Source organism: Sus scrofa, chromosome 16, assembly GCF_054392235.1.
Source record: "Sus scrofa isolate SSC_HxYL_T2T_F1_AM1 chromosome 16, Sscrofa_HxYL_maternal_Yorkshire_Landrace_v2.0, whole genome shotgun sequence".
Classification (NCBI taxonomy): domain Eukaryota; kingdom Metazoa; phylum Chordata; class Mammalia; order Artiodactyla; family Suidae; genus Sus; species Sus scrofa.
Window position 1 is genome coordinate 26,888,995 of NC_139398.1, and position 23,618 is coordinate 26,912,612.

The following is a 23,618-nucleotide window of genomic DNA, read 5'->3' on the forward strand; positions in this document are numbered from 1 at the left end:
CTTGTGTTTCTGTCCCACTTACCCTCACTGATGTTTTCTCATACAATGTAGATTCCTTTAGACCTATTGCTTTGCGTGATTTCCTTCAAAATGTTTTATTAACTTCTCTTCAATATGTATGGCCTCTCTTTTTCAGTCACCATATAAGTTTTTGTTTCCTAGAGAGGCTCTCAAATTTGGGATGTTCCTCAAATAGTTTATCAAGAAGACTACATAAATTTTTTGTTTTGTTTTGTTTTTTCTTTTGTCCTTTTAGTGCCGCACCTTGCAGAATATGGAGGTTCCCAGGCTAGGGGTCTAATCCAAGCTGTTGCTGCTGGCCTATGCAGCAACACCAGATCCAGGCCGCATCTGCGACCTACACCACAGCTCACAGCAACTCTGGATCCTTAACACACTGAGTGAGGTCAGGTATCAAACCCAAAACCTCATGGTTCCCAATCGGATTCATTTCTGCTGCACCACAACAGGAACTCTCAAGATTGCATAAATTTTGGAGGAGAACACATTGCCCTGTTCTAGGACGGCACAAATATTTAAACAGGGATGTAAAAAAAAAAAAAAAAAAAAAAAAAAGATGAGGTATTTGAACTGTGTTTCCCCCTAAGTCACTACATTAGTTGGATAGAACATTTGATTTTGAACTAATGCTTGTTGGTAGCCCAAAGCATAGTGAACTAATGAAAACTCAGTGACCTCTGATTCCATGTTTTTGTTATTTATTGCTTGTAAAGAAACTTACACTTTACAGAAAGTGTGCTGTGGTAAAGTAATAGGCAAATATCTTTGTTGTATGGAAATTTTCTTATCAAAACATCAATGTTTACAACCATTGATATCTCTATTTCATTTTTTTTTTTTTTCTTTAGGGCTGCACCTGCAGCATATATGGAAGTTCCCAGGCAAGGGGTCAAATCAGACCTACAGCTGCTGGCCTACACCACAGCCATGGCAACACCAGATCCGAGCTGAGTCTGCTTCTCAAACCACAGCTCAGGGTATGCTGGATCCTTAACCAGATGAGCAGGGCCAGGGATTGAAACTGCATCTCATGGATACTAGTCGGGTTCATTTCTGCTGAGCCACATCAGGAACTCCAATTTCTTTAACCAAAAGAAAATGAATGAATAAACCCAAAACTCAAAAACATTCTCATACGATAATTTTACAAATTAAAAATATTTTATGTGATTATGCTTATTCATTACAGTGAAATTATGTTTATTGATAACAATCACAGCTATTTGACTGCATAATTTTACATTATAACAATACATGTATCTAATATGCTATCAAAGAACCCTGTAGGGCACTCTAGAGTAAAACTCCAGGAACGATCCATCTACAAAAGTTCACCTTAATTTAAAGTATTTGTAGAGATAATTAGAATACTAGGTCTGTTCATTAACATTTCAAATCTCATTTAAATGTAAATTGTAATATTCTCTTTTTCTGCAACACTGGGTAGTTAGTGTCTTTCATGAGTAATAAGTAATTTGTTCCCCATTAGCTACAAGAATGGATAAAGAGATAAATCAAAATCCGATAAGAGTCACAGTTAAAATGGTAATCTATGTGGAAGAGAGAGTATACCAAGCATTGTTTTCACTATTATTATATCATTAAAAATACAATTCACATTTCAACACCTTTGATATTAATTGATCTCTATTGTGGTATCCATAATAAATACATGTAACTACGAAAATATTTTTTGTAAAATTATATGAAAATTTAGACTTAATTTTGCAATTTATTTTTCACAGAAATCTTAGATTTAAAAAATCTATAAAAAGCAGCCCTTTCCTTAGAAGTAGATTGTGAGAAAAGGAAAAATCATTTAAAATCTAATATAAAGCACATACAAAGTATTTTCATAAAATATCATTACCACTAAATTTTTGGAATTTATGCAGATAGGAAACTTGTTGATGTCTAATGAACTTATCTCTTTGTTCATTATCCTCATCTCACTCCTACCTACTCCTCCATTTTGTTAAGTAACTAGTAGTTGGTTTTGTGGCTCTTTTAAAAATAATGTTTTCTTAATCAAAATGATTTTCTATGTATGTTTATAGTATGTTATAACATATGTGGGAGTGTGTGTGTTTAATATGGTATGACACTAATCATTAAAATCAATATTTTGTTAATAGTTTACTAGTTATAAAAATATTCTCATTGTCTCTAATATCTAATTCTCCATCAGTGACCACTGCTCCACTTACTACCATGTCAAGTGCATGAGTTCAGGTGTTAGATTGACTATGTTCAAATTCTAGTCAGGTGAGTTTGTTCATGTTACTTATCTTCTCTGTTCTTTGGTTCTCGTACCAGGCCAGTGAGAATAGTGATCTACCCGCCCTATGATTAGTTGAATACATCTAAATTACGTAGACCATGTTAAGTGTGCAATGCGTGTTAGCTCATAATGTCTTCATATTATTTAAAATACATAAAATCATGTTTGTATAAGTATTCTCTGTAGTTCCCCCCCATGGGTAAATAATCCCCATGTGCAGTTTGAGAATTTTGTATTGTTTTAGTCAGAAGTCTAGGTATTAAGTGGCCTGATTATTAACTTTGTATCACCTTCATGCTGTGGTCCTCTAGTTTTGGCTCACCTTTCAAAAACAGAGATTCCAAAACCAAATATGGGTCAAAGGGTATACATCTCCAGTTATGAGATAGACCTAAGTTCTAGTGGTCTAATATACAGCATTATGATTTAGTATATGTATATATAGTGTGTGTATATCTATATAGATATATAGGTATATAGTATAGTATCATATACTTCAAAGAGCCTAGATCTCATATGTTCTTAGCACATGCACATACACACACATAATAATTATGTGACATGATAGAAGTGTTAGCTATCAGGAAGCTGATAATCATGTTGTAATATATAAATGTATTAAATCAGTATGTTATAAATCTTAAATTTACACAATATTTTACATCAATTATATCTCAATTTTTAAAAAAGAACTGTGGCAGGGTAAGGAAATTTTCACTATAAAGTTGGGAAAAATTTAAGGAGAATATACAATGTTGTTTAAGACATGGGGAAATAAGCACTCTCTCTAACATTACATGTAGGTGTAATTTGATATGATTTTTCTGGAAGGCAATTTATTAATATGTATTCAAAGTCTTTAAAACTTTTTAAACAATTTTGCTCTGTCATTTATTGTTAGATTTAACTTTTGAAATTCTTTTCATAATTGTGTTCTAATAGGGGAAAATTAGGAACAACCTACATATATTCTTAAAAATCCCAGCAATAGGTATTTGGTTAAATAAATTATAGCTTATCCAGACTGCAGAATATCAGGGAGCTGTTAAAATTGAAGGTGTGGGAGTTCCCATTGTGGCACAGTGGAAATGAATCAACTAAGAGCCATGAGGTTGTGGGTTCAATCCCTGGCCTCACTTAGTCGGTTAACAATCCAGCATTGCCGTGAGCTGTGGTATAGGTCACAGACGCGGCTCAGATCTGGCATTGCTGTGGCTATGGCATAGACCGGCAGCTGTAGCTCCAATTGGACCCCTAGCCTGGGAACCTCCATATGCTTTTTAGGAGTGGCCCTAAAAAAAAAAAAAAAAAGAAAAGAAAAGAAAAGAAATTGAGGGTGTGAATGTTTATGAACATGAGAAAAGATTCAACAATACATCAAATGGGAAAACAAGTCATGGAGCTACCTGTTGAGGGTAGCTCTGATTAATAGACATTGATTAAAAGTCTGCAAGAACTGAAGAACAGAATCAATATGGGTTCCTCTTGGTGATGGATAGTGATGTCTGTGGTTTGGGGCATCAGCTTCCACGTGGTTTCTCATGCTGTTTTCAGGTTATGCCCAACCAGATGGTGCCGGCATCTCCTTTCTAATGTATCTTTCTTTTTCCAAAGGATCAAAAATAGAAAGAAAAACCAGTGTATTTCCTAGATTCCCTTGTAGCTTAGTAACCTCAGTAAGCTTGCAATTTTAAAAATACTGTTATGAACTGAATAATCTTCCCTAAATTTATATGTTGAATCCCAAACTCCAAATGCTATGACATTGAGAGATGAGGCTTTGGGGAAATAATTAGGATTAGATGTGGTCATAGAATGGGACCCTTATGCTGAGATTAGTGCCCCTGTAAGTAGACACCAGATAGCTTGTCCTTGAGCTCTGTCTCTACAGTATGAGGACACAGTGAGAAGGTTGCCTTCTTCAAGCCAGAAAAGGAGCTCTTCTCAGTAACTGAGTCAGTGAGCTCCTTGATATTATACTTCCCAGTGAGAAATAAATATTTGTTATTTAAGCCGAAACAACAAAAGTAAAACAAACAAACAAAAATAGTGGTTTCCCCTGATCAGTGCTATTTGTAATTAGCATCTACATCAGCCTAAGGCTAAAACAGAACTAACAAAACACAATATGAAAAATAATCACGTAATCCCCTTATCCAAAGCTCAGTGCTTATCATGGTGACTAAAATGGCTGAATCCAAAGATAATATCGTTGGTATTTTAGTTACAGCCTGCTTTCCCTTCTGAAGTTGAAGTGTTAACTGGAGAAGCCATTAGCTTAAAATATGTGACTATCATTTTATTGTTTGTTCTATTTGTTGTGCTTTATTTCATGTGACATAGGTGACAGATTTCAAACGTTTCTTCCTTTTTATAAAGTGCTTTAATAAAATGAGTCTAAGACCTACAAATAAGAATAAGCAGAAATATAAACTTTATAATCCTCTCAGTATTGAAAAAGTAATGTCTAAATTTTATATTTTCATATTTTCCTACTAAATTTGGAAGTGTGATAGGCTAGTGGTGGATAGACAATAAATATATGTTGACCTTTTTGGTATAATGTTATTTCTATTAGTTCCTACTCCTACCTACTAGAGATATTTTCATTTGAAAAACAATTGTGGATGATAGATCATTTTATAGTTTTGCATTTTATGATTACATTAAATTTTATTTGTCTTTTTCTTTTTCCCTATGCTATTTTAGAATAGTCCAGGGAGGCTTGATATTTTGACCAGTGATCTACCTTCTTGTAACATCATTCTGCAAATTACACACGTTAACATAAAGAGAGAACATTCTGACTGGACTAGTTTACTGGAATTGATTACTTTGAACTTAGTGAAGCTGCATTAGGAAAAGCATACCTTGGTGTGTACTCCAAAAAACTATATGAAAAGCACAGTAAAAAAAGATAGGTGGTGATTTGAGGATATAACCTCTATGAGTTGAAATTGTTTCCTACTTCTTCAGGTCATCTCTTTTTTTTTTTTTTTTTTTTTTTTTTTTTTTTTTTTTTTTTTGGTCTTTTTCTAGGGCCAAATCTGAGGCATATGGAGGTTCCCAGGCCAGGGGTCCAATCAGAGCTGTAGCTGCTGGCCTACGCCAGAGCCACAGCAACACCAGATCCCAGCTGCATCTGCAAACTACACCACAGCCCACTGCAATGCCAGATCATTAACCCACTGAGCAAGGCCACGTATCGAACTGGCAACCTTATGGTTCCTAGTCAGATTCATTAACCTGATCCATGACTGGAACTCCCCAGGTCATCTCTTTCAATTATGTATTCATCATATTGTTGAGGAGCCTAGAAGCTACACCTGAAGTATGAAAACTCCATTACCTGCTATGTAAACTTGGCAGCCAAGTGTCTTTTGGATACCTACATCAGTTCTGAACGGAGAACTGAGTGATATCCAGCTAGAGACTATGTAGCACAGAGATTGATAACAGTGGTGACAGTGATGCAAAGACAGGCCCTTCCGCCAGTAAATATGACAAAAAGTTTATTGGATTTAAAATCCAGTGAGGAGGGAGACACTTACAATATCTTTATGCTGGGATGGTTGCCAACTCGTCCCAGTTTTGAACTAATGAAAAAAATTGGGGCACGTGACACAAATTATTCATATGATCCTTTTGTAAATGACTAAATTAGTAGAAAAAGAAAGCCAAAGTGACAGGGAAATGACAAATGATGCTATTCCCTTGCTGCTGTAGAAGGCACTGGCAAACTTGAAACCATCAACCATGGAGGAGGGAGGCCCTAATCATATTACTTTAAGATTAGTATTGAAAACAAGAACTGGCTCTCACTGTCATCCCAATGCTTCCGTGAGTCTTGAAAAAATACCATAATCATAGTGTTATCCCTTGATACAAATAATATCAAAATTTACAGCTGCCCAGGTTCAGCACCAGAGCAAAGAATTATCTACTGAAACTAAGGATTGCAGTATAAAACAATTGGGACACATATAGAAAAATAGCAGATGATGCCTGAAGAATCTGTACTATTTTGAATTCTCAGATTCAATGATTAGGCATCTAATTACTTCATATGAGCTATACCATTATCAAGGGTTTACTGGATAAATACTGAATGATCAAAAGTCAACATTTATTAAATGTTAGTTATATCCAAGATATATCTTGCATAACATATTACACAGACAGTGCTTAAAACACAAAACACTTTTTTATTTCACCCTATCTGTAGGTCAGGAATCTGGCAATGGCTTCACTGGGTCCTCTACTTTAGGGTCTCTCACAAGGTGGCAATCACAGAGTCAGCTAGGGATGAGGACTCACTTGAATGCTCAACCATGGAGGAATCTGTTTCCAAGATCCTGTGCCTGTTAGCAGAATCCAGTGAAGGGCTATGGAACAGAATATCTCAGTTCTTTGTTGGCTGTTAGCTGGAGGCCACTCTCAGTCATTCTGCCATATAAGCTTCCCCACATCAGGCATCATTAAAGTGTGGAGTAGAGAGGTCAGGAAAGATAGTCTGCTAGGAAGACAACAGTTACAATTCCATGTAACTTGATCACATCAGTGATAGTCCATCATCTTTTCCATGTTCTGTTAGTTGGAATTAAGTCACTATACTAGACCCGGCCCACAATCCAGGGAAAGGGTTAACAGGGGTGTGAAGGAGTTGGGGATCCTGAAGAGCCATTTTACAGGCACCTACCCCAAATCACAACCTTCAAGTGAGCAAAATTCCCACCTAGATAAGTCAATACAAACAATGGAAACTGCTCTTTCCTCTACCGTTAACGGAACGTGCTCGCTAACCTGATTAGAAATGCTGTAACCATCAGCTGTGTTGGATTTGTTATACAGTAATCAATATTGACACTTCTCAAATCATGTGTCCTCTACTGAAAACAGAGCAAATGCTTAAGTCCAGGATCCATTCAGACATGCTTCTCACATGGCTTTCTTTCTGGGGAGGGGGCAGCAAAAGAGCACAAAGATAACAGCGGTACATCTAATTTCTCAGTTACCTCATGTTGAGTATGTAAATGGGAAAACACTTCGAAAACTTCTGGGAAAACAAGAGGTAAGAAGATAAGAAAATATTTAACTTTTTTATAATGGTGGGAAAGTAAGGCTAAATTGAATATAAATTTTCTGCCCCTGGAGAGTGCTTGGGCACAAACACAGGAAGTTCAGGTTTAAGAATATCCATGCCCACATACTAAGTCATGACAAGGGGTCCAGAGAACCCGTGATAGTCTGCACTCACCTCAAGAGTATAGGGACCAAGGAAGAGTGGCAATAAACAGCACATAGAGAACATTATGAAAGATCAAGCAAAAGATGTGAAGAGAGGTTAGAATGCTTTCTTACTTTTTGGTGAAAAAAAAAAAAAGACTCCAGAATTGTATTTTATGCTGGGCACCACAATTTATGTAGCTAGCCTTAAATAGGAGGTTCGCCAATAGTAGTTATGCACATAATATATGGAGGTTGACTGACACATCCTAAAACCAGCTAAATTCAGAGTCATTATGAAGTTTTAGGAAATTATTTTGGATACTCCCTAGAACTGAAAGTCAAATCACTGTGTTTGAAGGAAGCCACAAAAAAGAAGGAAATACAAAATTTAGTGGGTTTGTGTTCCGAGGGTACACACTTTTCATTTGGGACATATGTGTTTTATATGTAATATTACATGTCCATAAGGTAACTAGAAAAGCGACAAAATCCAAATGGAGACTTTAAAAAGCATCAGGAATTGTGAGACTTACACAAGGCTATTATCCAGAGAGGGCCATTGATCCATTTAATTTCAATGTATGCTTGATATTAGAAGTACCTGCCATGCTGTAGGATAGAGACATCTCTACACCTTTGACGACATCGAAAGTAAATGTGGTTGGATCTCAGTAAAGGGTATGGAATGGCTCTAACAATAAGGAGAATCGACACTGGGGGATGCAGTGTCGTCTCTATACTGGATTTCTAAAAAGGCTGATTGTGGAAAACGTTATGACAAACATGGAATGGACTGAGTATATTTTTAGTAACAGAGTAGGTATGGATTTTGCGGCTTCACTCAACGGCAGTAAAATGGGAATGTGCTGGTGTATATGAGAAGGGAGTCGGGAGGGTAGGTATTTTATAATCAGTTTATCTCTCAGCCACATTAATTGCATCAACCACAATGTTCCACACTTGACCAGTGATTGTTTTCGCTCTTGAGCATATAGATATGTTTCTGTTTATAGAAATGCATATCAACTAGCTCAGCTGAATATGATTATATTTTTGTCAATAATATGTTTATATCTTAATCAGGACCAAGCTTTGTTTATAATAGGTGGCATATATTTCCCCATTTATCATGTATTCAGAAATATGCATCCTATGGATATTCTCTTTATAGTAACAGTGTTTCTCAGAGTAACTGTGTAATTAATGGAATCTTTCTCCCAACTCACATTTTTGGAAATAATCTTTTGTGTTTATGTAAATTAGTGCAATTTATATTTTTTTTTAGATATTTCATTATTGAAGCAGATGTACTATGGAAGATCTGTGAATTTTAAAGACATATCAATTTTGGAAAAAATGTAACCTCGATTATTAGCAGCAGAATAGCATAGAAGGAATCCTTAAATATGATTCAGGAAAATGTTACCTATTTATTTTATTTTTTATTTTTTTGTCTTTTTAGGGCTGCACCCATGGCATATGTAGGTTCCCAGGCTAGGGGTCCAATCATAGCTACAGCTGCTGGCCTACACCACAGCCACAGCAACGCCAGATCCAAGCCGAGTCTGTGACCTGCACCACAACTCATGGCAATGCTGGATCCTTAACCCACTGAGCAAAGCCAGGGGTCGAACCTGTGTCCTCATGGATACTAGTCAGATTCGTTTCCACTGAGCCACAATGGGAACTCCTGATTCAGGAAAATTTTTAAAGCTTTATTGAGGTATAATTGTTAAAACTTGTATGTATTTAAAGTACACAACTTGATACTTTGATATATGTATACACTGTAAGATGATCAAAATCGGCCTAATTAATATTATCCATCTCTTCAAATAGTTATCATTTTTTCTTATTTTTATATATGGTGGAAACTCTTCAGATCTACCTTAGAAATTTTCAAGTGTATAAGACAGTATTGTTAACCATAATTATCATACTGTATACCAGATTTTCAACACATTTATTCTGAATAACTGAATCTTTATATTCTTTGACCCAATATCAATTCATTACCCCTTCCTCCCAGCCCCTATAAACCACCCTTCTACTCTCTGTTTTTGATTATTTTAGATTCCACATATACGAGGGATCATGTATTATTTGTCTTTACATGCCTGGTTTATTTCATTCAGGCTAATATCCTCCAGGTTCATTCATATTGTTGCAAGTACCAGGATATCCTTTATTTTTAAGACTGAATAATATTCCATTGTATGTATTCACTGCATTTTCTTTATTCATTCATCCATTGATAGACATAGAAGATGTTTCCATATCTTGACTACGGTGTATAATGCTGCAATGAATAGGAGAATGCAGATAATTCTTCAAGATCCTGATATCAGTTCCTTAGGGTATAGATCCAGAAGTGGGATTGCTAGATCACATGGTTGTTGTATGTTTGATTTTTTCACTAATTATCAGGGAAGTGCAAATCAAAACCACGAGATACCACCTCACATCTGTTATAATGGCTAGCATCAAAAAAGACAAAAAATATGGAGTTCCCATTGTGGCTCAGTGGAAACAAGTCTGACTAGTGTCCATGAGGATGCAGGTTCAACCCCTGGCCTCACTCAGTGGGTTAAGGATCTAGCGTTGCGGTGAGCTGTGGTGTAGGTCACAGATTCAGCTTGGAGCCCATGCTGCTGTGGTTGTGGCATAGGCTGGTAGCTACAGCTCTGATTTGACCCCTAGCCTGGGAACCTCCATATGCTGCAGGTCTGGAACTAAAAAGACAAAAAATAAAATAAAATAAGTGTTACTGAATATATAGTGAAAAGGGAACACAACACATTTTTTGGTGGGACTATAAATTGGTGAAGCCATTATAGAAAATGGGATGTTTACATTTTAGAGATGTTCTGTTGTTAATTAGCTGTGTTCTGTTTCACATGTCACTTAAACGGTTTTCACATTTATAGAAAAAAGGTGAAGAACTGGGTTGTCTTTATTTTATTTTTTTAAATATTCTGCACCAATATAAACAGTCTAGATATAAAACTTGACATATTGGTTGGAATAATACCAGGTTTTTGTTTTTTTTTTTTTTTTTTTTTTAGCTTCTTATGCTTAACTACATTTTAAACAGAATGGAAAAATCCCCTTAGACTTCAAGTGCATACCTACATAAACATTAAAACTGCTAACAATGTTTTACCAAAAAAATCACACTGCTGTTTTAACTGGATAATTTAAACTCAAACAAATGTTTATGCATGAAGAGAAGCTTGCCAGTTTGTATTTCTTTTAAAAATTCACTCTTATACTTTTAAAAATCTAGGGTGTAGCCGTAGGAGAATAGCATTATCTGTTCCACCATCTGTTAGGGAGTAGACTGTATCACATGGATTATTATTGGAAACAACAGTGTGCAATCATACCTGTGAGTTTTTAATGTGTAATAACCATTAAAGTATAGTGATTCTTTGATTTTTCTTTCTCAGAAGTTATCATATAAAATGCCAGTTTAGCCTTTGGATACAAATTTCTACACCTACACTCACTTTAATATTATTTCTTTTTTGGAAATGCTCCAAAAAATGAAGAAAATGTCCTGGTGAATCCAGGGTTGTTACATATGTGTATAATAAATAACCAACCTGTCTTTAGAAGATTGCTGTTGCAAATTTGGCATGGTTATGTTGCCAAATATAAAATTTGGCCTTTCTAGGAATAACCATTTTGTAGTTACTATTTAATATCCATGAAAGCATAACGGGTGCATGCTATGTGACCAAGGGGAAAAGAGATTTATACATTTGCCCATGAAATAATCTGTAAATTGAGCATAGAAGGATCTCTGAACTGATGTTCTTCATATCAGGGAGGACATTTTTTTTATTTTATTGAGTAAACTCACTAGTGAAAGATATTAATTATCTGGCAAAATACTGTTTTCATAAGCAAGTCTTTCAAGATCAGTGGTTTTTGTTGAGCACTGCAAATGAGTACACTGCTTTTTGGATGCTGTATCCATTAAAAGTCCATATTTATTCCAAATGTTAATATAGTCTAGCCACTTCGGTGAACTTTGTTCTCACTACTTGCCAGGGGTTTTATTCTAAACTGTCCAAAAATCATGTGACACATCAAATTCATTGACTTTGAATTTGTTCTCATGTAATAGCCTTTGCATTAAAAAAGGAACCATTTATTTTTTAGAAACATCAACGAAACAGTGACTGATTCCATTACACCTTTTCTATCCCATCTTGGCATTTATGTTAGGTTTCAGATTGCGTACTTTTTAAACTAAAACTTTATACTTTCTAAAGTGAAACTTTAATAATATGATGCTATTTCTTTTTCTATTCATGTTTCATTGACAGTTATAGTCAAACATCTGCTTCTCGCTTGGCAAAGTGCCATCAGCTGCTAAATTTCTTACCCCCAAATGGCACTTTTTTCTTTGCCTGATTCTTTTGTGCATTAGTTGTCTTAGGTTAGCCAATTCTGCCTAACAATAATAGTTTTAAGTGTCAAATAAAAGTAATATATGCAAATGGAAGAAAATCCCAAGGTTTGTTTGAGGTTATCTGAGATGTAGTTGATGTCATATGGACATATTAACATGGAACTAATTATTTTTATAAATTATTTATTACCTTACTTCATCCTTAATATCAACCCTTCACACGAACCAATAAAATATTTTTATTTTATTATTATATATGTATTTTTTAGGGCTGCACCTATGGCATATGTAAGTTCCCAGGCTAGGGCTCAAATTGGAGCTACAGCTGCCAGCCTACACCACAACCACAGCAACACAGTATCCAAGTTGTGTCAGTGACCTACACCACAATTTACAGCAATGCCAGATCCTTAACCCACTGAGCAAGGCCAGTGATTGAACCCTCATTCTCATTGATCCTAGTCAGGTTCGTTAACCACAGAGCCATGACGAGAACTCCAAAATATTTTAATTTTAGAAGAATAACAAAGAGTCTAATTATGATTGTATGAACAGGATAGTTTCCTAGAGCTATTAGCAATGGGGAGGAGTTCCTGTTGTGGCTCAGTGGGTTAAGAACCTGACTAGTATCCATGAGGATGTGGGTTTGATCTGTTGCCACAAGCTGCAGTGTAGATCACAGATGCATCTCAGATCCCCTATTGCTGTGGCTATGACGTAGGCTGGCAGCTGCAGCTCCGATTCGACCCCTATATGCTGCAGGTGTGGCCCTAAAATGAAAAAACAAAACAAACAATCAAAAAAATAAACAGTGGGGAACTTGAACCACCAAAGATCTGAAGGAGCAGGGAGGAGGGGAGAAGTGTTAGCAGAACCAGAGAGAGAACTGACAAAGAGAGAATCATTATGTCAGCAGCGACCTGTGCTAAGAGGATATCACTAGAGTGCTATAAACCCTAACAAGGGGACTGAGACAATAAATCTGCCAAAGTCACTCACCTTCTTCTCTTCATTTTCTTGCTGGTACCTCTCCTTAGCCATGGCCACCAGAGAACAAAGAGCAAGGGAGCCTTTTGATTCACTCAAGACATGTGAGTGTTTATGGGGGAAAACAAATGAAGTTGGGTTAATGGAAAATACCTCACACATTATACCCCTTTTGCACCACAACAATCATTATCTTCCTCTTTTAAGTTGATAAATTGTGTAACAGAAAACACAAAAATTCCAATCAGCTACCAAATCATCCTGATATGAAGGCAATTATGATATGTCCACTTACCATCATGCTCTTCATATAAAACAGCAGAGAGATAAAGGGCTGTTTATAATAAACATCACAGATGTTTTTGTTATTATATATGTATTTTTTAGGGCCGCACCTACATCTCATTTCTGCAACTGCTTTTGAACTCAAGTTGGTGACCATCGTGGTTTCCTTCTCTCAGCCTTTTCGTATTCCCTTTATTTTCTGTCATCTAACAGGGCTCTTTAATCTTATAGAAGTTGAGTTGCCTTAGTTATCCACTGACCAAGATCATTGTGTAAGAAAGTACTAGGAGACAATCCAGTGACCCCTTTAGACTTCAGACATAATCCTCGATTCCTGAATTGTCTACTAGCAGTGCACTTTACTTGTGGTAATTAGAATTCCTGTCCAGTGCCACCCACATCTGCTTATTTCATAGGAACCAATAATCCCAGGCCATACGGACCCAGAATTACCACATTCCCTGATGTGAGCATTCCTTTGGGTTACTGGTGCTTCCAAATTAACTGTGTTCAAAGTTATAGTGCAGGAAGAAAAAAAAAAAAAAAGGCTCCAAGGGGTTATTTTGATAATGATAATGGTAACACTGCTAGGTGTATCCTTTTTTTCCTTCATATGACAAAGAGGACAGCATACTCTGGCTTCTGATTTAAGGTATGTTTGAAACAATCCTTTGAGATACATCTTCAGAGTGGAAGGGTCATATTTCCCAGGATGTATGGTGGTTGGATATTAAGCAAGGATTTCACTATCCCATCAAATTAGCTGATTCAAGAGCTATTATTTCTTGAGATATGAATCCATAGTGATAGTGTAAAGTGGATTGACTAGATGGAAAAGATCCTGTGTGGGATTAATATGGTATGGGTAAACTATTCTACATATATATCTATGAATATTAGTGCTAGCAGAAACACTGCAGTCAAAGAATGCAAGTCGGTTCCCTGAATATATATCTAATCCAATATTGGGAAATTATGAGTCCTCCATGATAAAAGATATCCAATGCAATTTTTCTGCTACTAATGTTGTCTGATTGCTATTCATTCAAGACTATTCAGGGAATAGTTCCACATATGGAGTTATGTGTTAGCCTCTGCTGTAGTGAGCACACAGTAATGGTGACAACAGTTGGGAGTTGGTGAGGGAAGTTTACACTGCTGAGCCCAGCATTGACCTTGATCCTCATCATCTTGGCTACTTGGTACACAGGCCCACTGAGCAGAGAAAGGTGCTGACTGACATTGGCAAGATAGACCTCAACTTTTGCATTATTATTTAGATCTTCTTCCACAAATATATCCATTCTGTGGGCTTTAAAGACAGGAGCAACATCATTAATTGTCATTTATTAAATGTTATTTTTCTAGGTCAATATACAGCAAGATAAAATATATGGCCTTTGCCCATGAAATACTGCATATTCATAAGTAGAATACCATGATGATTAATCAGAAAATCAGGTTGATTCTCCTTCCTTTCAGCAGTCAAAGGCACCATACCTCAAGCCCATAGGATGAGTTTAGGATGTGATTACAAAACAGTAGTGTTATGGGCTAAATAGTGTCCCTAAGATTCATATGTTGAAGCCCTAACCCTTAGTCCCTGGAATGCAACTATGGGACATTTAGAGAGGTGATTAAGTTCAATGAAGCCTTAGGGCAGACCTTAATCCAATCTCATTGCTGTCTTTATGAGAAGGGGAAATTTGGAAATACAAAGAAATACCAGAGACAGTACCACACAAAAAGACCATTTAAGTACACAATGAAAAGATGATCACCTGGAAGCCAAGGAAAGGGGCCTCAGAAGAAAACAAATCTGCCGCTACACTAACCTTGGGTGTCTAGCTTCCAGAACTGTGAGAAAATAGATTTTTGTTATGCAAGCCAGTCTGTGGTATTTTATTATGGTAGTTGTAGCAATCGCACACATGTAGGAACAGGTACAAGAGAAATCCGAATCCACCTATACCATTTGAACCTTATTGTACTGGTCACCTATTTAATATTTCCTTTTTGGAATTAAATTTTTCAATACACATCTTTTTTTATGGTTCAGTGAAACAATTAACCCTCAGTTCAAAATAGGGTTTTCAGGTCATATATTAATTTGGCACAACTATGGTTATGGTTAGGTGATCAAACTCAATTAAAATCAAACCAAATTCGCTCTTGAATAGAATAAAATTGTAGGTCTCTGTAGTTTACAATGTATATTTTTGTTATTGAATTTATTTTTTAATACCATGTTTGTGAATTTCATCCACTTGTGTGCACCCATAGTTTATCTATATTTATATATAATAATCTATTATATTAGTAAACCATAATGTATTTAACAGTAGATAAGCATATGCTGTTTTCAGTTTCAGGCTACAATGAGAAATGTTATTATGAATGTTCTTCTATATATCTTCTGGTTTGTGTGTGCATGCATTCAAGTTGGGTATCTACCTCTGTGTGGAATAGCGGAGTCATGATAATAATTTTCAATTCTCTTAGATAAGATAAACAGCTTTCCTAAAGCAAATACATCAGGTTGGAAACCCTAAAAGTACATCAAGATTGTTCTGAGGATTTCCTTACTGAAACTTCTCTCTACTCTTATAACTGGCAATCTTCTAATTTTAGACATTTAGACATTTTGTGAGTTTGTATTAGTTTCTTCTTGTGCTTTTATTTTGTTTTGTTTTGTTTTTGCTTTTTAGGGTCTCACCTGCAGCATATGGACGTTCCCAGGCTAGGGGTCGAATTGTAGCTGCAGTTGCTGGCCTACGCCACAGCCACAGTAACATGGGATCTGAGCCATGTCTGTGACCTACACCTCAGCTCATGGAAACATCAGATACTTGGCCTTCTGAGCAAGGCCAGGGATTGAACCCACATCATCATGGGTACTAGTCAGTTTACTTACCACTGAGCCATGACAGGAAATCCTCTTCTTTTGATTTAATTTGTATTTCTCTAATTAGTAAAGAAGTTGAATATCTCTTCATGTGATTATTTGGCCACATCAATAACCTCTTGTATAAAATGCCTGTTCATTTCTCTTGTCAATTTTATATAAAATGAACTCCAATTTTGATTTTTTATAATAGTTAAGTTATATGAGTCATATGTGTCATCTGTACTCTAAAATTTCTCTATTTAGTTTCTCAGTTTCAATATATCTAAATTTACTAATAAGACCATAAGTGCATCATTGAGACATATGGATATAAACTGCAGAAAAAACAAAGTAATTCAAAGAGAATATTAGAACACACTGAGTTAGGGAACATAGAGGAAGGGATGAATGGGTGAGGGGGATTAAGAGCCATTAGAATATATAATTTTTTTTTTTGTCTTTTTGCTATTTCTTGGGCTGCTTCCACGGCATATGGAGGTTCCCAGGCTAGGGGTCCAATTGGAGCTGTAGCCACTGGCCTACGCCAGAGCCACAGCAACGCGGGATCCCAGCCGTGTCTGCAACCTACACCACAGGTCATGGCAATGCCGGATCATTAACCCACTGAGCAAGCGCAGGGACCGAACCCGCAACCTCATGGTTCCTAGTCGGATTCGTTAATTACTGCGCCACGACGGGAACTCCAGAATATATAAATTTTTTAAATTTAATATATTGCCATCTCTCCAGAAAGAATGAGAAAGAGAAAAAGAAACAAAAGGAAGAGAATAAAAAAGGGAAGAGAAAAAGAAGAAAAAGAAGAAAAAAAAACAGAGGAGAGGAAGAGAGAGGGAGAGTAAGCTAAAAGGAGAAAAAGGGAGAAGAAGAAGGGAAAGAAAGGAAAGGAAAAAAGAAGGAAGTCAGGAAGGATGGGCAGAAGGAAGGAAGGAAGGAAAGAAGGAAGACAGGAAGCTAAGTTCATAATGTCTGCTAAATCCTCCAGATACGCAAGCCCATCAAGCCTAAACTAATTTATTTCCTTTTTTTTTTTTTGTGGCAAGCAAGCAAAGTCTTTGTTACAGGAAAGCAAATAGCTCCCAGGACTGCTGGGAGGGGGGAGAAGAGTCCCCTCTCTCTATTATCTTATAGGGGTTTTTATCCCTTATAATAGGGGTACCAACAGGGGTCCAAAAAGATGTGGTTTTCTCCCACTGGCCATGCCCAACTACCTATATCAGTCCTTGTCCGATAGAGATCTTAGGGGTGGAAATATCCCGTAAGTCTCATGGTTTCTTTGCCCTTTTCTTCCCATAAATTGAGTCATAGAGGGTTAGGGATTAATGTTAGGGATATGCTCCCCAGAGTAAACAAGGCCTGTGGGGATGTTACTCCCCAGAGCCCTTAAGCCACAAATGTTAATTAATCAATAGCCATATCAAAAAATAAATCGAAGCCTATGCTCCTATACTGACTACCTGAGTTATTATTCTGCCTCAATCCCCTCTTCTAGAGTTGAAGACTCTGACTTGGGGGGAAGAGGGGTGACGACCACTCCAACTGCTTTCTGCTGAAAAGGGGCATCGTTAGCAGAAAGCAATTAGGTCTCCACTCATTTCATTTCTTATATTTAATTTGCAATCATAATCATATATAATGCAATTGGTACTTTCATATTAATCCACATATAATGACTCTACCACCAAAACATCAGAGAAGGGACCAAGGTGGCTAAGCATAAGAACTGAATAATACTCCAGGAGTTGATAGAAATTGACTTGGTCTGGTCTTAACTGGCCTTCACTGGGTCACAATACGAGTTTAGTATGTATTATAATTTTTTAAAAAATAAGATGGTATGTAAGTACACTTTTGATTTTGCAGACAGGAAACCTCAGTTCAAATGTCATTTTCTCAGAGAAGATTAATTGAAAGTACACGGGATAATATCCAAGGTTGAAAACATAAAGGACAATCTTACTTAATGTAAAAATGTTTTAACAAAAACTTTTGAGTGGTTAATTATGTAGAGTTTTCAATCAAATACATGTGCTAATATTACTAATGACTGGACATAAAGCATATGGCCATGTTCATAGTTATCACATTAACTAAGTAATCTGTAAAGCACTAGTTTCATGAGAGTGAACTATTACTTTAATTTTGATCAACATCTGTGATTTTTGCCTAGAGAACAACCTGCAATAAAAATAACAATGGTGCATAGGAGAGATGCTGGATTTTTTACACATAGCATATTTAAAATAAAGCAAGATGATTGCACTTTTATTAATGTGGCAGACTGACAATGGAACATTCAAGGCTTTCATCTTTGCTTATGTGATTTCCAAGTACCCAATTATCTTTTACTCTTCGTGGAATTGAAAGGTACCATTTGTATTTAGAAGGGGGGAAACGAAACATGTTAACAGTGAATAAAGAATTCATCTAATGAATGTTAATACCCTCCCTTCCAGTCTACTCATATTTATAAAGTGATGTGTTCCAAGAATAGACACTCACATCTCAGAGTAATCAGATTTTTATTTCATGGAGACAGAGTTAGACAAACTAACTCAAGAAGAATTGGAAGTGACTTCACAAACTCATCTAATCATTCATCATAATTGTTTTTTTCTTATTTCCTAGAATGGGCTGGGCCTCCTTCAAATAAGGGTAGGCAACCAGCAACTTGTTAGCTCTACATGCTGTACTACTTATTACACAAAGAAGAAAATTACTTCTTAAGGTGAGTTTCTATAAAATTCCATACAAACTGTTATTAAAGCACTTATACCAGCTTTTACAACAGTAGTATATATTTTATATGCTCATCTTTCCTGTTATACTATGAAGTCTTTTATAGTAGAAATTACATTTATTCATAATCAAGAAAATAGACTTTAGTCTTTTAGAATAAGGATTCTGAAGCCAATGGCCTTGAACTGAGCTTTCGAAATATTAGCTCCATGTTCTTATACAAATTAGCTTCTATCGTGCTTCTTCTCTTTCTCATTTGTAAAAGCTCTAAATTAAATTAATAGCCCTAAATTATTAGATTTGGTGTCAATTAAATTAGTTAACATTCTATCTCTTCTTAGTTATACCCCAAGTTCTTCATAGAATGTCTTAGTTAGAGTAAATGGTTACACGTAATTTTATCACTGAATTCCCATGGTGAGTTTCAACCTTATAAAAACTCTGCTGCCTGGCACAAATAGAGGCTCAGTAGTGAGTTCTTCTTTTAATGAAGGCATCAATAAATGAATAGTGAAAGAATAGTATACCTTCTTTATCAAAGAAAGCTGGATTTAGACACATTAATTCAGAGTGTAATTTTCTAAATTAAGAAAGGTACTAATAGCAACAAATCCTCCACAGGGTTCACATTATTTTTAATAAAAAATTGTGCTTTGTCTCTTGGCTATCTCAACTATATTTGCTGAGCAGCCCAAATAATCCAAATTAAATTTACCTAAGAGAAATCCAAATTGTACCTGGTACTTCATGCAGTATTTATTTTTGAGTGTTGATTTTATACTTGTGGAAAACATAATGCATTGAGGGATGGTCACTTTCACCGGTTCAAGGGGTCCTGCAGATGCTGGGAAATTTTAAATCTTCATTTAAGAAGCAGTGGTTCATCTAAGATGTTTTCCTTTTCTCGATTCCCCTGATGCTCAGATGGTCATTAAGCTCTGTGACTTGGTCCCTACATGTGGAATTTCTCATAGTGTCTCAACGGGTTGAGAACCCAACATTCGTGTCTGTGAGGTTATGGGTTTACTCCCTGGCCTGGATCAGTGGGTTAAGGATCTGGCATTGCTGCCAGCTGAGGTGTAGGTCACAGATGCAGCTTGGATCCCACATTGCTGTGGCTGTGGCTGTGGCTGTGGCTGCGGCTATGTCATAGGCCAGCAGCTCCAGCTCCATATCAGTCCTTAGCTCAGGAACTTCCATATGCCACAGGTGCAGCTGTAAAAAGAAAAAAAAAAAAAGAAAGAGAAAAAACAATGTGAAGACCAGATAGGATATAATTAGAACCACGTCAAAATCAGAATGACATTATTGGACAGGACTAATCAAGGTAAAGGTAATCCAAGCACCTAAAATCATTGATAAAGGGGCACGTAAACATTCATTCATTTAGAAAATATTTATCAAGACCCATCTATGTGCCAGGCACATTGTAGGTGCTGAAAATAACTGTGGACAAAATGTACAACAAATGTATACAAGAAATATCGAGTACAAGGAGAGGGCATAGGGAGTTCGTGGGGTACCTTGTTGAAAATCAACATTTGAACAGAGATCTAAAGGAAGTAAGGTGTCATTAGAGGAAAGCGTGGCATCTCGTTATTAGAAGAGAGTTTATGGAAAGAGGTATGCGGTGACCACGAGGTGGCAGAGTGCCAGGGTCAGGGATGAAGGGTGGGGAGCCCTGTGTGGCTAGAGTAGAGGGAATGAGCAGAAAGCACTGGGACATGAGCCTAGAAAGACAATGGGAGGCAAACCCTGAAGGGCCTTTCAGGACATCATTAGGATTTAAAATTTTATTCTGAGTGAGTTAAGAATAAGTTAAACAGTTATGAGCAGTGAAATGACATGAACTGACTTAAGTTTTAGCATAATAATTTGTTCTGCTCTGTAGAGGATGTAAGGGAAGAGAAAGAGTGATACCAGGTGCAGTGAACAGGCTTGGAGAACCTTCTGTGTTTGTTTTGGTACATTTGTTGAGAAACTGGTCTCTCTGTCTCTATCTCTATGTATCTACGTATATTGTTATATACACATATTTTTAAAATACACATTTATACATATTTAATGCATTATTGCTTATAAATTTAATGGTTTGTATCTTTTATAAAGAATATCATCTTTTTTATAACCATGTATATTATAATTAACTAATGGTTGGGTTTGTTTTTGTTTTTTTTTAAAGTTTATCATATGTCCCTTTAAATCAGTTTCTCTATTTTTTGAATTATTTATTTTTATTTGAGTGTCTGCTGCCTGGAGTTCTATAATTTTTACTTTCCTAAAGCCTTTCCCATAATTAGTAACTGATTTCTTGAGTTGCCAACGCATCGTGACTCTGATTGGAGGGCGGTATCAAGGAGGATCGGGGCTTACTTGGTAGAAGACATGAGCCAGGCTCCTATTAGAGGCCTTGATCACCTGGGACACACAGGTGTTTCTAACTCCAGGACTTCCCTGCCACCCCCTAGAACTTCCTAGATCGCCCCAGATTGGGATTCCTCGGCATAGAGTGGTCCAGGCAGCACCAGCTCTGCCTGTGGCCTGATTTTACCATTCTCTGAGCCACTCCTGACCCTCAGCACATCCCAGCCCATCTGCTCCTGCCCTCCATCAGGACCTACACTTACACCCCATGAACCCCAATCCAAGTACTGTGCCCCATTTGTCTCCTGGGAAACCCCACTCCCCCCCTCCAAAAAATATGATTTTAGTAATTTCACAAGTAAATGTATATTGAAAAAACTATGTCATTCCTATGTTAAAATATTTTATTTCTTTTATTTTTCTACCACCCCCCCCCTTTTTTTGCCTTCTCTTCAGTTTCTGATATATAGAATTTGGTATATGTTTTTGTGCTATCTTTATTTATGTCATCTCAATTGCTAAATGACGAATTATATTTATAGCTGTAGCATATTTTCTGTGACAAAATAATTAGAAACAATTGTTTTGAATTGTAAGTCAGTATATCCAAACATTTTTTAAAAGTGTGTCTTCTCAAAAGAAATACAAAGGGGAAAATATTTGGACAGATGCTTTAGAGTCACATGTGTATGTGTTTGATCCTGGGGAGAATAAAGAAGCTTAATTAAGCCAAAGTTACTCCATAGAGTGGAGGAAGGTACATAATACATTAGAAGAATCATGAATTCCTATATCTCTACTAAACAACTTTTTACACAAATAGGATCATAAGTTAATAGGATGAGCTAGTTGGTATATGATATATACACCAGGTTACTTTGGTAAACATGGAGTTCTTTGATGAATTTATTTGAATAACTGAGTTCAATTTTCCTATGCATGTCTTCTGCTAAGGAAGCAAGATATCTATAAAATGCATCAAGTAGAGGTGAGATGCCTATTTTCAAGATGTCACAGTGTTGGCTATTCTTGGGTGAGGCTCTTCTCAGAGAAACATAGAGAGGATACTTTTCTCTAAAGATCTTCCAACTTCCCCAGCAGAAGGCAGAGTCTTTGCAATGCTGCCATGTGCACAGTGTTCATGTTCAGTGGGAAAAAAAAAAAAAAATCAATGGTTTCAGCTGAGCTAAGTCATTCATGTGAGCCCAGATGAAAGTGGAACCTCAAAGAGGAGAGCCACATTGGAGCAAGTGCTTTCCTTGTTGGTAGCTTTGACCTGGTCATAACACTGGCTAGACTGATAAAAGACATAAAACAACAAAGTTACTATTGCTAATGTTGTTTAATTATAGATATTTTAGGGATCCAGCCAGAGAAAACAGATTAAATGAAGCTTCCATATTAATAAATTATTAAGCAATATATCATAACACTGTCATCATTCATCTATTTATAATTTTAAATGCACTATTCTTACCTATATCCCGTTTTTCAATAGGGGAAAATGAACCATTCTTTGGTCTTCTTATGAAAACTTTTCACTGAATTTATCATTTAAACTTCAATTTTCTTATAGAATTTTCTATATTTTATGGATGTAGTTCATCTTTCTCTTTGAGGTCAGTGATCTTTTAGGTACATAAGATGAATACAACAGTTTATAGTTTCAAAAATAAACCTGCTTTTATGATACATGCAAATAACCACTATATCATGCTGGATATGATATAAAGTATAATATGTTGTGAGTCCAGCTAACAAATTGATCTTAGCTGATGCTCCTAACAAGAAATAAAATAGTATTGATATTTAGACTGCGTCCTATCTTTGAAAAAAAGGAGAGGATTTGGTAGTTGGAGGTACAGGGAAGGTATTAATAGAGGAAAGGACTGCGGAAACAAAGTGAAAAATGCTGTATGTCATGAGCTTGAGGAGAGCTTACACAGTGGTCAGGACAATTGTGACAGAGATGTTCACAAAGGAAAAATAGACGGAATGACAGAATCTATAAGAGAGATAGCCAGAAATAGTTCTACAATAGTGCAGCGAAAATGAAAAGAAGATAGATTGCTGACACATTTCAAACAAAGGACTGAAGTGCTGAAAGGTATGTGCCTAAATCTGTACGGGGGAGGCAGAGGAGATGTTTATAGACATGCTGCCAGGCAGTCAGGGGAAAAAAAAGAGAGAGAGAGAGAGATTCTTTTGAAAAAATAATCAGGCATTTTCAATAATAAAAATTTTAAGAAATCTATATTGTACATATTCACTATTTTTTTTTTTGGAAATCATGAAGGGGGAATGGTTACTATCTATTTATTTATCTACTTTTCTATCTGGTATCTTGTATGACTATGAGTAGGGGTGTGTCTGAAGTGGTGATAATA